This window comes from Pongo abelii, chromosome 4 (assembly GCF_028885655.2).
Source record: "Pongo abelii isolate AG06213 chromosome 4, NHGRI_mPonAbe1-v2.0_pri, whole genome shotgun sequence".
NCBI lineage: Eukaryota > Metazoa > Chordata > Mammalia > Primates > Hominidae > Pongo > Pongo abelii.
Genome location: NC_071989.2, coordinates 84,825,972 through 84,840,116, shown reverse-complemented (window position 1 = coordinate 84,840,116; position 14,145 = coordinate 84,825,972). Strand labels below are relative to the sequence as shown.

Genomic DNA, 14,145 nt, shown 5'->3' with positions numbered 1-14,145 from the left:
TCTGATGACTGTGAACATTGCTTAAGTCCCTCTGACCCAGGCATTGTGCCAGGCACATTCACACCTGTAATCCTAGTGGCAGACAGGCAACGGCCACTGCGTCACAGCATGGAGTTTTAAAAGCAACTTTCAAGCTAGAAGATATATCATTTTTCTTCCTAAAGGCAGGAAAGACCCTACAACTTTCTCTCATAGCCACAACAGTTCTCTGCCTGCCATCCAGTGTTCTAACTCCTGTCTGACCACCCAGCAGGAAGGCACGCTGTGAGCTCGTGGGAGGACAGCAGAGCCCGGAAGTGGGGCTGTAAAGTTGCTGCTAAGGGACATTCTCCAAACCCCTGCCTCTCGTATCTCTACCATCCTTTGCATCCTTTGCCTCTCTCCTCCCAGCCTCACTTCACTGTGCTCCCTCCCACGTGTTGTCACTCTACCTGCACTACCGGCGTGGGTGCCTCAGTTTACCAGCTCTTCTAGCCCTGACCCACACTTTGCTTTGTGTCTCTTGGCTTGCCTTTTCCTTCTTGGTCTGTGCTCCAAGTCATCTGGCCTTGGCTTCTGTGTCCAAAAGAGGTCAACTGTCCCAAAAGAACACTGGAACTTGTTCTTGCTGACTCTGAGAGCTGGCACTAGGTAGTGACCAGCAGGAAAAAACCTGTAGCAGGTGTATTCACAGACAGCAGTTTGCAGAGTTCTGCTTCTGACATAGGCGTCTAAATGCCTGCATTTCACCAATTTATAAAACAGCAACTATGAACAGAAACAGGAGATCATTTACTGACATCTGTGTAGCCAGGCCAAGATTCTCTACTTCAAAGAATGAACTTTGAGCAACTGCAGATGCACAGACTCTTCAATTAGTGTATTAGCTCTGATTCCAGGAAGTGGCCAAGTTTGCCAGGGTCAGAGAAACAAATGCAGGGGTGGGGGCATAGGTAACATAATTCCAAGAATTATCCTGAGAAGAGGGGAGGGTGGGACCAGAGTGTGAAGAGAGACACACTTCCTAGCCACATGGGTTTCCACAGTAGCCTAACGAGGAAGGACTGCTGAACTACAGTGTAGTTTTAACTGTGCTGTACAACATTTGTAGTGTGTCAAATATTTGTGTGTACATGTGTGAATGGTAACATACACACATATATACATGGAAGCAGGGTCACCAATCCACTTTCACATGAAAAAAAAAACGAGTACTATTTTGTAGCCATTTGCTGACTTCTGTGGTATAAATACCATTGTTGATCTCAAGCTGGCAACATGGGTCCATGACTGCAAAATTAGGAATACATCTTTTCATTCAGAGAAGGTCTATGAGTGGCAAAGTCACTCAGTCTTTGTTGATCTGTAAACGTCTATCACTCACTTTTGCTTGAAGTTTGGCTGAATATAGAATTCCGGTTGACAGCCATTGTCTCTCCCACTTTGAAGTTGAGAAAGAGAAGGTAATACTTCTGGTTTGGGAGGTGGGGAGATCAAAGAAGGCTTCATGAAGGCAGGCAGGTGGTGAAGAATAGAGGGACGAAGATACTGGGTTGGAGAAGGAGATTCTAGGCACAGGGAACAGCACAGGCACAGGCACGGAGGCAGGAAAGCAAAGGTGCTGGTGGGGAGAAAACAAGTGTCCAGAGAGCTGGATTGCAGTGTGAGAAAGCGTCGGCTGGGAAGGCTGGGGTCAGATCCTCAGAGGACACAGGAAGGAGCTCTCTTTTTTAATCTCTAAGCACCAATCACATTGCAGGTGTTTGAGCGAAGGATTAACGTAATAAGATCTGTGACTTGGGAAAATCAAACATTGGCTTGCCCACTAGCTGAACAACCAAGAACAGAGATTTAGCAAAAACTAAACAAAAACACTGCTATGAGTAGGAACCACAGCAATGAAAGCAAGTGGGAAAATACACTGCAATGATTAAGAAAAAAATTACAGGAAAAAAACTCAGCTTGGCTTCACTTCAATAGAAAGGGAACTCCACGATACAATCCAGCTGGTGCAGGGTAGGCAGACGGAAGAGGCAAACTAGCGAGAGAAATCAAGGTAGTTCAGGTTGGTTAATTCACCTGTCACGCCACCACATTCTCTAGAGGTGATTGCTGCAGCTCTTAATAGTTTCAGCTTCAGGAATTTTGTTAAGTAACTTGGCATCGAGTTTTAGAGCCTTCCTCAGACAGGAGGGAAGCTAAGGATTCAGGAAGGAAAGCAGTTGACCTGGAAAGCCCTTTCCTGCCTCAGCAGCTAACGCATCCTTCAAGGGCCTGCTCCAACGCCCTTGCCCTCTGACAATGGTTCAAGTCCAACTTCACCCAAAGAAGAACCAGTGATTTCTCTCCTCAGTACTCCTGTATTCATAGCACTGATTTTGTTACTCATTTAAATATCTCACTCCTTGGCAAGACTGTGAGTTTCTTGAGGACATAGTCTCTGCCTTTTTCACAATTTTATCCCCAGCATCTACAAGATGCTCAGTAAATGCTTTGTGGAATTGAATTAAACTGAAAAGAACAGACAGCTTTTAAGTAACAGAGTGAAGATTGAGACTTCATTCTTCCTAACTCCCAGTGCACTGCTCTTCCATTATGCTCCAAAATTGGAAGCATTAATTCTGCAGCACTCATCTTTCTGGTATGGCTTCTGGACTCCATTCAGACTCTGCAAAATAGATGATGCAGTGCCTGGCGATCCCTGCTTGTGCCTGGTAGTCAGTTAACAGGGCTGGCCCAGCACTAAGGAAAAGGGTATGCATGCGTGTGCATGTGCGTGTGTGTCCAGGTGGGGGTGGAGTGTCTGAGTTCCAAAACTCAGAGTCTGAATCTTCCCCACTTCAAGGACTTCTCCTTTAGAATCCCTTCCTTCCCACCATCTACAGTACTGAGTGTTCACACACACACACAAACACACACAGCTTAAGGCAAGCTTGACTTGCACTTTGTGACGGGTCCACGGTGAAGATCATTTTACACTGAAAAGACACCAGCTGTGGGCACAGAAATAGGCACTTTTAAATGCTCTTCATCAACTCTGTCTGCTGCCCTGTTGGCTCTGATTTAAAAATAGCATTTAATGATCTCAATATGTGCCCTGTCCACCCTCCATTCTCAGGCCAAACTTAGTTCTTTATTCGTCTGAGCTCTGGGTAAACAAAGGTTGTGTCTGCCTTTTGCCTTTTTAATGGGCCCCTGTCTGTCCTCTGGCTTCCAGTCAGAAAGGGACTGGCCCTGCAGCCTCTAGGTGATCCCACCGTGAGGCTGGGCCTCCCTGCTCTATGCTGGGAAACTCTGTCCCATCCCACCCTCTCTCCCCTGCCAACTGTGCTTAGCACACCCAGAACACTCTCTTCCTTCTGTCCCCTCTCAGTTGTGGGCCCTGCTGGCTGGCGCTGCCCTCACTCCAGCCTCCAGCCTTACCTGGCTGTGGTCTGGCTGCCCTCCAGCACCTCCTGGCAACTCTGACACCCTGGACCTTTCAGGGCCCAAGAGCTCACTGGGCAGCCCATGAGCTTCCCTTCTCCTTCCTGCTTCCAATCCTCTGGTCTAGAAGTTCTCAACCTGGGCTTCATATTAGAAGTACCTGGGGAACTTTAAAAATATATCAATGCCTTGGTCCTATTTGACACCAAGAGAATTGGAATCTCTAAAATCTCTAAGGATGGGGCCCAAGTATCTTCAATTTTTTATCTCCTTGGGTTTAGCCAGGGTTGAGAACCACTAGTCTATTCTTTTGAGCAGACTTGTCTGTTGCTAACTTCAATTCCTGCTTAATGGCCCCTCCTGCAGACTCTATTACATATCCATTTACTCAACAAACACCAATGGAACACTTACCTCGTGGAAGGTAACAACACCCACCCAAGACTCAGCTATCATGCCTGGACCCAGACATTGACAGGTATCTGTGTTTATTTCCAGATACCTCCACTGGTTTTTTCCAGATAGCTCCACGAAAAACACAAGATTATAATGTTGGCATGAGGAAGATAAAGTCTTTTATATTTGGTGAATTATCCCCCCCAAACAATATCCCTATGTTACAATAAAAATCAATCAAAAATTTCTTTTATAGTTTTTTTGTTATATAATATAGATGGACGATTACTCATAGTTACAAGATACTCACAGCCAGTGACATATTTCATTACTTTTATGTTTTATGTCCTACTATTTAGAATAGTACATTAATTTGGCAGCACGATGTTTTATCACATAAACATACAAATGTCTACTCATCAAAATATACAACCATGAAATAAAGGATTAATCACTTTGACTTTAAAATTATAGCTTCTATTCACCAAAAACAAAAACAAAAGCAAAGAGCACTGTAATAAAAGAGAAAAATGCCCAGAGCCTGAGATATGAAATCTAAAACATAAAAAACCAAAAATATTAGTAACCAGAACATAAAACAAAAATTTTTTAAACATCAGTAAGAAGACAGCCAAAAACAAAGCCAGTGAAATGATTTGAAAAAGAAATTTACAGGAGAGGAAATATAAGTATGAAGAGATGCTCATCGTCATTAGTAAGCAGGAAGATAAAAATTTTAAATTACAATGAGATACTATCTCACATCCAACTATTTTTATCAACAGAATGGCAGAATTAAGAGTCAAACATTATCTAGCATAGGCAAGAAAGTGGCCCCTCAGAAATTCTTATACATTGCATGTAAATTGGTTTAGCAACTTTGAAAAACAGTTTGGGGACATCTAGTGAAGATGAGGAAGTATATATCCGACAATTCAGCCTCCTATATGAGTGTATCTCCAGGGTGTATAGGAGGCATTTACAAGAATATTCAGAGCAGTATTGTTTGTAACAAAAATTTAGAAAACTGAATCCATAGTCTATTAATACCTATCACCAGAAGAAATTGATATATATATCAAGGACTAGCCATACAATAGAATATTATACAGCAATAAAAATGAAACAACTAGAGTTACTCATTTAAAATGTATGAATCTTACAAACATTGAGTTAAACAACAAAACAAAAATTGCAAGTTTTACAATGATGCATACCTTAGGATACCACTTGAAATTTAAAAATACTTAAAACAATACTGAATATACTTTAGGAATGTATTATAACAGTACAAAGAAATGCTGACAAACTCCCAATTGAGGCAAGTGGTCCTGCTGGTGAAGGGGACGATGAATTCAGGGAGGGAAGTGCCAGGGCTTCAACTGTATTGTGAATGACCTATTTTTTTTTTTTTTTTTTTTTGTGAGATGGAGTCTTGCTCTGTTGCCCAGGCTAGAGTGCAGTGGAGTGACCTCAGCTTACTGCAACCTCCACCTCCCAGGTTCAAGTGATTCTTTTGTCTCAGCCTCCCAAGTAGCTGGGATTACAGGCTAATTTTTTGTATTTTAGTAGAGAATACAAAAATTCTCTATGCCCTGCTAATTTTTTGTATTTTAGTAGAGACGGGGTTTCACCGTGTTGCCCAGGCTGGTCTTGAATTCCTGAGCTCAGGCAATCCATCCACCTCAGCCTCCCAAAGTGCTGGGATTACAGGCATGAGCCACCGCACCCAGCGAATGACCTATTTTTTTAAGCAGTGAATAGTGAGTACATGGGTGTTTACTGAATTAACCTTTCTATCTTCTTGTATATGTAGATATTTCAAAATAAATGTAAATTAGGTTTAATTTTATTGGGAAAGTCTATTTCCTATTTTGGGGTTAACATTAATGGAACATTAGCCACTACATAAATATTCTACATATGCTTTTTATTTTTCCAGTAAAGTCTTTATTTGGTAGAATAAGGTGTTGTATTTAAAATTCCTCAGAATATAGACAGGGTTTCTCTGCAACTTGGTAAAATAAAATTCTAGAAAATTGGGCTGGGACTCAGGGGACCTTGCTCAAGATGAGTAACTGCACTGTGCCTCAATAAGACAAAAGGGGCTGATGAATTCCCCACGTACATCATCTCACGTAAAGGTCACAGCAATCCCACAGGGCATCCTGGGCCCCTTTCTACGGCTTAAGAGGTTATGCTGCAGAAAGGTTAAGCCACTTACCCAAGAGGATGAAGCTGAGATTTAAGCCCAGGTCTGCCTCACTGGGAAGGCCATGCTCTTATTTATGTATTTACTTATATCTCAGACTGTTCCAGAAAGGCCTTAAGATGGTGTACAAAGAGACTTTAAATGAGGTGAGGGTTTTTAAATGACTTATAAATAAGATGTGAAAGATCTGGCTGAGAAACAATGAGCATGGAAAGAGGCAGCAGGTAGGGAGGTCGGTGTGCACAACGTTTGGCACAAGGCACCCGCTCCTGCTGCGGTGGGCCACCCAAACAGTGAGGTCAGGCTGCAAAGAGGGAGGCAGTACTGTCAACCTCCCCCCGTGCACTAGACACAGTGATGCACTTTCCAGCACAGCATCTGACACTGCCCCCTACCCATGCCCTCTCCTTCCTTCCCCACTGTCACTGGTCTTTATAAGAAGTGCTACTACTAGACTCAGCGAGCTTTGCTGTGCCAGTGGCGGGGGGATGCTACATCCCACTGTGCCTGGAAAATACGGCAGTGAGAAAAGATAAAGAGGCCATCCTCTTGCTAACTCTGAAGTCGTAATGAGAAAAATAAACACAGAAGTCATGCAGATGCCATCAGATCTAAACACAGAAAACTTGGCTGGCACAGTCTAATGGAGAAGCCATTTCCCCCTGACAAATAGCAGATTAAAGAGAAATTATTTATACAACATAGTCATGTCATCTACAGTCATGAGAAAAAAACTCAGCCTGATATTGATTATGCATTAAAACGGAGAGAAAAAAATGGCCTAGAATATAATCCATGAAAGTACCCAAAGGAGGCCAGCACAAGGAAGCCTTAGAGAGATTTAACTTCAGAGGAGGAAAAAACAAAAAAACAAAACAAAAAAACCCCAAACTGCAGTTCGATGCTATGATTATGTCAAAATTCTTTCTGTCGTACATGCAGTGCAAGAATCAAGGCATCAAGCTTTCATAATGTAATAATTCAGCCACAAATGACTAGGCTGAGTGTGTGTAAACACAGCTCCATTCCAAGATCCCAAAGATCATGCAGGGTCTGACTGGGAGAACACAGGAATTTAAAGGCAATGGTCAAAACGTGACATCCCTCAACTGACTTCCTTCCTTTTCTTAGAGATACTACTGATAATAGACACTGCTGGATGACTTCAAGCATGTAAAATTACATTGTGTAATAGAGAACAAGCAAAGAACAGTCTAGCTCTGATTATTCAGGAGGCAATTATCCAGACTGTGGAAAAACCCAAGCACTCATTTCTGATCCACCTCCATCCTCCTGCATGCCTCTGATGCCTTCCCTTCTCCTGAACATTACATGAAGTTGGGAGAAAGTGGGGAGGGATGATATTCAAATCAGTAAATTTTGCTACATGGTCAGCAGTTCTGGTAAACAGATTTGATGGGCAAGGAAACAGAAACCACCTGCTAAAAATGAGTTTTAGAGATTTCCTGTGGATTTCAATTATACATGCTGCCTCTGTCCTCAATTTTATCATTGATAAGCTAGAACTGCCTTAGAGGACCAAGAGCGAAATGTCTTCCCTGCTTGTCTCCGTGGGAATCTCCCATTAGGGACCTGTGACCCTGAAGCACCTGGATTTTTAGCCACAGCTGGTACCCCATCAAGAATCCAACCACACTCACTTTCCCGACTCTGGTGTGTCAGGACCACTCATGCTGGGAGATGAACCACGACCTTCAGTCACCAAGTCCAAAGATTAGATGGCCCCAGGGGTAATGAATCCTTGTCGGGCACTAATTCCCATTTAAAAACCAATCTCACTGAAATGAATCCCATTTAAAAGTAAGTAGCCCATGCAAAGTCAGCCACAAAATGCAAATGCCCACTTTTTTGAAAAGGAATTTCACTTATTTGGCAAGAACAATCATGATTTCCAAGCAGTTATTGATAAAAAGCACCATTAACATCCTAATGACATACAACCTGAGTGAAACACTGTACAATTAAAACCTCAACATTTTCAGAAGCTTAGCAAAGATGCCAGAAGCCTGAGACCGGCAAGGCTTCTCCTGGGAAGGTCCCCAAGGCCTCAGGCCCAGCCCTTGGCCCCTCTCCTTTGCTAACACACGTGGAAGACAAGCCCCACTGCACCTTGACCCTCTGGGGCCACTATGTTTTACATCAAAAACCAATGAGGCAACACCCAAGGAACCATACTTCTTCCTTGTATTATTTTTAAAGATTTAGAGAGGTAAGCACTGGAGCAGCATTGAAAGGAAGCAGTCTGTTTACAGGCAGGTGACTAAGCTGAAGATGGGCTCCCACGGTAATTCCCCCTCCCATCTCCCCAAACCCTAGAGAGTATGAAAGGGGTACAGTTCTGTGTCCATTGGTGGAATAGAAAACAGAAAATGTGCGAAGCACAGCAAAGGGTCAAGTAAGTCCCAAAAGACCATTTTGTGTTCAATCAAAGTATGTTTCTTTTAAAAAACGGTTCACACTCACAGGCTATCTTGGATCCATGACATCTTCCTCTTCTCTTGACTGGAGAACAGGCTGAGTAACATATTCTCGTCTAAGAGAGGAACGAGAACAAGGGGCTCCCTTGTATTCTTGCTCTAAAGCTCTAAAGCTCTGCCTGCTTGCTCATTCTGATGAGCCTCAGGTTCTCACCTTCAGTGCTCAAGGCATTAAAATGCTTACACTGCAGAACACTGGGTACTCTATGCCCAGCACCAGGGTTCTCTGATCACAGTCTAGCATTACAGAATGTGGCTTCATGTCTCTTTGATCAGGCACTGGGAGTAATTCTGGCCTACTCCACTGCATACATGGGAGGCCCTGACCTTAGAAGACTGCCTCACAAGTTTTTCAGTTACAACTCTCATGTTCCCAATCTCGCTGTAATTCTGTAAGCAACAATGCAGACTCATGGGCTCCACTCTCCTGGAATCCTGTTTAAAATCATTACTATTTCTTATGGGCCTTGGGGCCTTTGTGTAAGAGAGGCAATGCTTTAGAAATGGCGATGGTGCAGAGATAGGGCCAGGAGACATACAAAGCTACAAGTGCATCCTAGTGGAGCATCCATTTTTATGTCAAGATGAAACAAGTTAAGCGATTTAACTACAAAGTCCTTCAAAATATTTTTATCTTAGTTGAGAAGACCAGAGTATAATGCAAAGTTCACATGAATTTTTAAGCTAAAGAATGAAATTTCACAAAAATCTAATGCTTGCAGCAGATCACTTTACCTGGTGGAGGTAGGCATCTACTTTCTCCACCCTCAGATTTGAAGAGGTTTGAGAAGCACCAATCTAAAGGAAGAAGACCAATTCACGGAGCTAAGGCGTTGGTATTTTAGTTCAAAGTGTCTAAAGTCCCACCGTCACACATAAGGATTCCCGGGGATCCCTGGACACTCAGATGGCTAAAATACAGCCCTGGGAATGGTGTCTGGTGAACCAAATGGTGGGTCTTTGTGGACTTGGAGTTCTACTGGTGTAAGCCCAGCCTCTTTCTAAACAACCAGTGGACAACTTTATGCTCTCATTAGAAAGCACTGCCTTCAGTTGCACTGAAATCTGCATCTTTGTAACAGAAAGACTTGCCTCGCCCCCTCCAGGGGTGCCCACATGCTAAAATTCATCAATGCTGCTTATTTGACCTTACTGGTCAAGGTTGCTGCAGCCTGTCACATGGGTAACAACATCCTCCCCATCTCTTTCCAAACCGTCACAATTTCAAGAACAGGAAGAAACTTAGGGGAACAGAGGCCATGATGTTCTGTGGCTGAGCTCACAGCCCTCAATTTAAGTCTAACCACAGGAGGAAGATATATGAAGATTGAAATGATGTCTAGAGGGTAACAAGTCCCAGTATCAGGAGGTCCAGACCCTCTACTTTTCAGTAATGCCTAAAAGGCACTGTTTCCTTATGATGGGAGACAGGTACTAGCATATGGGTGGCAGGGCCCCTGAGGGGAGATAGCTATACTCAAGAGTAGCACCAATACTTAGTTTAGATCCACAAACTTTCATTAAGCATCTATTATGTGCCAGGTACTACACAGAAAATAAGCCAAAAAAGATAAGCAAGACTGAGTGTTCACACCTTCAAAGAGCCCATAGTCTGAAGACAGGAGTGAGGAGCAGGGTGGCAGTGAGATGACCATGAAGCCAGAGAAACCTAGGGCAACTTAGCTCAATCTGGAGATTCAGGCAAATTTCCAGGAAACCACACTGGAGATCAATGTTGAAGGATCAGTGAGAATGAGCCAAGTGAAGACCAATGGAAGGAGCATTTTTGGCAGATGGAATGGCACAAGGATGGCAAAGAACAGAGTTTGTGTGAACAGTCCCAGGCAATGTGGAACAGACCATGTGGCTAGAGAGGGAGGAAGGAGCCAGGTCACAGACGGCTGCTGTGGTGAGAAGCCTGGGCTTTGCTAGGTGGACAAAGGTGTAGCATAGTTGGATTGTAGTTGGCTGGATCACTCTGGTTGAAATGTGCATAGGCTAAGGGAGGAACAGAGATCAGAAAGGAGTTCCTGCAATGATCCCCGTGGTTCTCAAGGTGTGGTCCCCGAACCAGCAGCAACAGCATCACATGGAACTTATTAGAAGGGGAAACATTCAGGCCCCATCCGAGATCTATTGAATCAGAAACTCTAGGGGTGGGCCCAGTGTTTAATGACTGGCCTTCCAGATGATTGTGATGCTTACTAAAGTTTGGGAACTACTGGTGTTGACAAAAGATGATGAGTGTCTACACTAGGAGCAGTGGTGAGGGGTGCTATGATTTGAATTTCCCCTCCAAAATTCATGTTGAAATTTAATTGCCATTTCGACTGTATTAAGAGGTGCGACCTTTAGGACGTGATTAGGTCATGGGGCTCTGCCCTCAGGAATGGATTAATGCTGTTATCTTGAGAGTGGGTTAGTTATCACAGGAGAGGGCTCTTGATAAAAGGATGAATTCTGCTTGCTTTCTTTGTTCTGTCTCCCACACTCACTTGCCCTTTCTACCTTCTCCATGAGATGACACAGTACAAAGGCCCCTGCCTTTGTACTGAGTTTGAGATGTCTCTAGTCCTTTCAAAATGCAAAGTCAGGCTCTGGGATATATAAGTATGAAGCTCAGGGAGAGTGACACCAGCATACAGGAAAGGCAGTTAAAACCTTGCCATCACTCACAGCAGAAGACCAAAGACAGAACTCTGGAGAACACCAGTATCAGAGGGTTGAGGAGAGGCAGAGAAGTACACATGAGAGCTGGAAGAAGGAAAAAGAGAACAAAAGGGGAAACAAGCAGATTCTCCCAGAACCTCAGTTACTCCCACAGAGCACTGCTAAGTAGGTTGCCTTCCCTAACTTAGAGTATCTATTTACATAACTCACCACAATCAATAAGAGTCAATATATGATCATCTCAAGAAATGTCAAGATAGCATTTTGATAAAATTCAACACGTTTAAAAATTCTTTTTTAGATAGCCTCCCCAATCCATTCCTTCCTTTCTCCTTCCAGGAGTCACTGACTTCTGTTTGGAAATCTCTGTTTGGTTCTAAAGACATGTGGGCTGGGAGCGGTGGCTCACACTTATAATCCCAGCACTTTGGGGAGCCAAGAGTTCAAGACAAGCCTAGGTAACATGGTGAGACACTATTTCTACCAAAAATAAAAAAGAGTAGCCAGGCATGGTGGTGTGTATCTGTAGTCCTAGCTACTCAGGAGGCTGAGGTGGGAGAATTGCTTGAGCCCAGGAGGTTGAGGCTGCAGTGAGCCATGTTTATACCACTGCACTCCAGCCTGGGTGACAGAGTGAAACAAGAAGAAGAAAGAAGAAATAAGAAGAAGGAGAAGGAGAGAAAGAAGAAGAGGAAAAGGAAGAGAAGGAAGAGGAGGAGGAAAAGGAGGGAGAGAAAGAAGAAGAAAGAAGAAGAAGATGAAGAAGAGGAGGAGGAGGAAGAAGAGGAGGACAGGTAACCATAACTAAGCATTTCATTTTCCTGGCTATAGCAATTGGTTAGGAGTAATCATGTGACTTGGACTGCTACAGCAATTGGTTAGGGGTAGTCATTTGACTTGGGCTAGTCCACTCAGTTTATCCCAGGATTTTGCTAGCAATGCTGGGAAAAAGCTATTCCACTTTTAATAAATATTCTCACTGTTTATCAAAAAGAAACGTGTAGTGAGGTTCTTTCTCGTAACATCTCGACACCATGTGAGAACGAAAGCAACACCATGGAAAGCAGAGTGGAGAAATGGAAAGAAACAAGATCCTTTGTAACACTTCCAAATTACCAGATCAAGACTTGCCCAAAGCCATATCTAACTCTGGATTTTTCAGTTAGGTGAGCCAATAAATTGCCTTTTTTCTCCTTATTAAATAAGGTTGAATGAGCTCTCCTGTGTTTAAACGGAAAGAATCTCAATGGAAACAAATGACTTCCCCTTGTTGATATTAGAGAGATCTGATGATATGTATCCTTTGGGTGGGCAATAGGCCACACAAGCTACAGGTGCATTAGTGTGTGGCTTCTTAAAAGGAGGGATATGAAATAATCACAAGCCAAATGACTGGAGTCAAAACCAACACCTGAGCAGAAGATAAATGGTATTCCAACTGAGGGATCATAGAACCACTTTTCACAGCTGTCTTTGGATCGAGAACACTCATGGAATTCTGAGAAAGCCAGGGGTCTCACCAGAAGCTAATGTACCCCAAAGTCTCACATGTCAACCACCAGTCCTTATGCTAAAGCTTCTCCAGTCACAGTAAATGTCAGAAGGTTCCTCAAGAAGCATTAATGGGAAATTCATTCCCCGAGGTCTGGCATGTTCGCACGGTTTTGTCTGTGGTTCTTATATTTGAGAGTCCAGTTTGGCTGAATGTAGAATAATCGGCTCACTTTTTCTTTCCTAGATTATCTTTAACATATTTTCTCCAGTATCTCCTGGCTTAAAGCATTGCTCTCAGGTTCTGATGCCAATCTGATTTCTTTTCCTTATAAACGACTTGGTCTTTTTGCCTAGATGCCCCAAAAGACTTTTTTTTCTTTATAGTGCAATTATGTTACTAGAATATGAATTAATGTTGTCTTTTTGGATTGATTTTCCCAGCACACAATGGGGTTTGGTTTTTTCTTTTCAGAGGCTCCTATTATATAGAGGAGTTATGTATGTATATGTATTATATATGTGGACCTATCTAGATAGATATAATATACATTATATATATGATATATATTATATAATGAATCATCATATATTTGTGGAGCTCCTTTGCCTGTCTTGCATTCTATCACTTCTCAAATAGTTTCTTGTCTTCTTTATTTCTGTGTTTTTCTTCTTCCTTTCCAATTTCTATACAGTGCTTTCTGCAGTGTTTACTCACTCTTATATTTCTTCCAGTTCGACCTTCCTTTCCTAGATTTTTTTTTGCTTTTATTTCTATTTCTTTTCTGAGTAATCAATTCCCTTTCACATTTTTCTGTTGTCTAATTATGTAACCTGTGTTTTTTTTAATTTGCATTCGTCCTGTTCTTTTGTAACTTTTAATCATTTTCTTAATTTCTTTTAGCTCATTTGAAATATTAGGTTGCAGTTTCTCCTCTGCTTTGTGGGCATATTTTTCTCATTTGTCCTTACTGTTTGCCAACTGGAGCCTGGGAAGCCCCCTCCACTTTAAGCGAATGTGTTCACATCGACAGCAAGCCCTCCACTCCTGGGGGACTGTCCCCTTTTTGGGACAGGTGTTGAGAGAAGTATCTGGGTCCCCAGCCCTGGGATCCCCAGAAGTTTGTTTGTCTGCCAGCTGCTTCCTCCTGCAGACTTCCTTGTTACTGTCATTGGTTTGGCCCTAACTGCTCATATTTTTGAGTTTATAGACATATACTCTAATCCTTAGTTTTATGAAAGATGCTGCTTATGGACTGCATGCTCTGTCAATTTACATTATTGCTCTCTCTGTTTTTATGAGTTGATATAAGAGGCTTAAAATTATACCACAGAGCAGGATCCATGAAAGAAAAAAATAGCAAATTGGATTATATTAACATTAACAAATTCTGCTTTCAAAATAAGCTGTGAGAAGAATAAAAACACAAACCACAGATGAGGAGAAAATATTTTCAAACATAAATGTGGTAA

General features: G+C 42.6%; 1 protein-coding gene across 3 annotated transcripts in view; it reads right to left on the bottom strand.

Annotated features, from left to right (window-relative positions):
• The window catches only part of PDE8B (phosphodiesterase 8B), a 255,385-nt gene that overhangs the window by 124,388 nt on the left and 116,852 nt on the right, over positions 1 to 14,145 (bottom strand). The window contains exon 1 of one of the 3 annotated variants that reach the window (XM_024246899.3): positions 9,247 to 9,264. The exons of the other annotated variants lie outside the window; for them this stretch is intronic. The gene's annotated coding sequence lies outside the window, so the exon portion shown is untranslated. Of the gene's footprint in view, positions 1 to 9,246; positions 9,265 to 14,145 lie in introns of those variants that run through there. 3 annotated transcript variants of the gene reach the window in all.